We start from the raw sequence: 2,837 nt of genomic DNA on the forward strand, positions 1-2,837 counted from the left end.
GCCCTGAAAAAAAGAAAAAGAAAAAAAAAAAGAGAGGGAGAGAAATGGGATAATCCTTGGAAATGAAAGAAGCCACAGTTTGTGCTACATTAAACTAGGTGTTTTGGTAAATTACGCTAGGGATGCCTCTAAATGTGTTACTGAGTAGTTTAACAAAAACTTTAATTAGAGTGAAAGAAGCACATATAAGATATTAATTAAAGTTAGAGTAAGTGGAGTAAAGAAATATATTTGATGAAAATTATTACAAAAAAAGAACACGCTATCTTCATACAATATCCAGGAAGCAGATCAGAAGTACATGCATTTCCATTATTCTATCACTGTCCAGGAAACAGAAAGAGAAATAGGTAGTCCAGAACCAGAAGTGAAGTACTTGAAAATGCCCTAGGAAGAGAATGAAAACCTGGACAGAATTAGTATCTCTTCAACTTCCACATTCTTTTAGCTCTTTCCTGTCCTTTCAACTTTTTATCAATACTTGGAATCCTCAAGCAGTAGGAGGATAAAATAAAATGAATGGTTCCTAATTTGATCCAAAGGGCATTTCCCGAACATCCAACCAGGCAGTGATGAAACGAAAAACAATTAGAATAAGAATTAACCCTTGTGATTTCAGGATTAAAAAATTAACATATATGGAGAGAGAGGATTGGCATATATATGCCTATATACACACACAGAATAAACATATGCGTATAAATGGAATATGTGTATTAAATAACTAAGAATTTTCCAGAGAAGTATATTTCACCACAGACTTTCTGCCTTTCACAATGGCAGGTAAACCAGTATCTTTATTTTTTTATTTTTTTAAGATTTTTTTTTATTATGTGTAACATAGACAAAATTGTTTAAGTCAATATACTTTTAAGGATTCTCTTTTCATTGCTTTCTCCAGTGTTTTGGGTCCTTTAAATGTTTCAGTCATTATCTTCAAGGGAGACCCTTCAAAAAGAATTTTCGCACAGTGCATACGTGAACCATTTGTCATGTTAACATGAACCAGTTGTTGTAGATGGGCTTCTTTAGTGTCAATGAAATATGGGAACACTTCAAAACTGCCCCACATGTTTAGGGTCAGAAGAGATGTATCTGCCTGGTTGTGACTTTTAGATACCTTCTAAATATGCATTAAGTTCAAATCATATTTATTCCTAAACTATCACACCCTACAACAGTACAGATCCTTGGGATATGCCAATACCTAAGATAAAAAAAGGTTTCCCTGTTAGGTTTTTCATAGTCTATTTAGCAGCTGTCTTGTAGTTCTTCCTCACAGATCTAACATGTAATTCTATGAGTAAAGGAAATCACATAGTTGCTCTATGAGGCGTTTCCAATGATGTAGGTTTATAGAAAAAGCCCCATAGGTTTAATTTTTTTAATTCTTTGAAAAGTTTTTAAAATTCCAACTATGAAAATGAAAACATGTAATTTTAAAAATCAGTACTTAAATTTTGAATAATAGATGTAGGTTCTGGGAATAAAGAAATTCCTCTCAGTTTCTAAGATGTCACTCTAGTATCGCTGGTTATATAGAGCCTCAGGACTGGTTAGACTTTAAAGATGATTCCTGGGACTGAAAGAGTGGTTGCTGGGCTGCATGCACACAAGCCAAGGAAGTGTCTCTTCTCTTATTCATTAAAAATGGAAAATATTGGCAGTGCAACAGGAGTTCCCAGGTGACCCAGTGGTTAAGATCTGCACAGCAAAAGCAACCCTAAACAAAATGAGAAAGAAAAAAAAAAACCACACAGAATAGGAAAATATATTTTCAAATGAAATGACTGACAAGGGATTAATCTCCAAAATATATAAACACCTCCTGAAGATAAATACTGTAACAAACAAACTCCATCAAAAAATGGGCAGAGATATAAACAGACAATTCTCCAAAGAAGACATACAGATGGTAAAAAAACACATGAAGAGATGTTCAACTCTAGGAGGTAGATCTGAGAAGATTTGCTGTGGTTTATGTCAGAGAGTGTTTGGCCTATGTTTTCCTCAAAGTGTTTTATGGTATCCAGTCTTATATTGAGGTCTTTAATCCATTTTGAGTTTATTTTTTTGTGTATATAGTGTTAGGAATGTTCTAATTTCATTATTTTACATGTAGCTGTCCAGCTTTCCCAGCACCAGATTCAATGCAATCCCTAACTATTTACCAATGACAAGATAATATATATGTAGAAAACCCTAAGGATTCCACAAAAAAAATCCTGTTAAAACTAATCAATAAATAAAGTAATTTCAGCACCAAACATCATACAAAAATCTGTCATTGTGTATACATAGATAACTAACAATCTCATTGATAATAGCAACAAAAGGAGTAAAATAGGAACAAATGTAACCAAAGATATAAAAGACTTGTACACTAAAAATTATAAACATTGATGAAGGAAATGAAATATAACACAGAAAATTGGAAGACATTTCATGTTTGCAGATTAGAAAAATCAACATTGTTAAAATGTCCAAACTAACCCAAAGTGATCAAAAATTCAGTTCAATCCCTATCATCAAATCCCAGTCGCATTCTTTTTAAAAACAGAAAAAAAAGTCCTAAAATTCATATGGAAGCCCAAAGGACCCCAAATAGCCAAAGCAATACTGGGTAAAAATGTTGGTATTATAGTTTGACTTCAAAGTATATTATAAAACTACAGTAATAAAAATAGCATTGTTATGATATAAAATGCATATAGGCCAATAAGACAGAATAAAACTTAGAAATAAATCCATGCATCTATAGTCAACAGATCTTCAATACAAATGCCAAAACCACAAACTGGGAAAAGAATAGTCTATTTGATAAAAAGTATTGGAAA

General features: G+C 32.4%; 1 pseudogene; it reads right to left on the reverse strand.

Moving 5' to 3' along the window:
- Positions 1 to 1,256: 1,256 nt before the first annotated feature.
- On the reverse strand, positions 1,257 to 1,372 carry LOC125110423 (uncharacterized; annotated as a pseudogene).
- Between the last annotated feature and the right edge of the window lie 1,465 nt (positions 1,373 to 2,837).

This window comes from Phacochoerus africanus, chromosome 10 (genome assembly GCF_016906955.1).
Source record: "Phacochoerus africanus isolate WHEZ1 chromosome 10, ROS_Pafr_v1, whole genome shotgun sequence".
In the NCBI taxonomy this organism is placed as follows: Eukaryota; Metazoa; Chordata; class Mammalia; order Artiodactyla; family Suidae; genus Phacochoerus; species Phacochoerus africanus.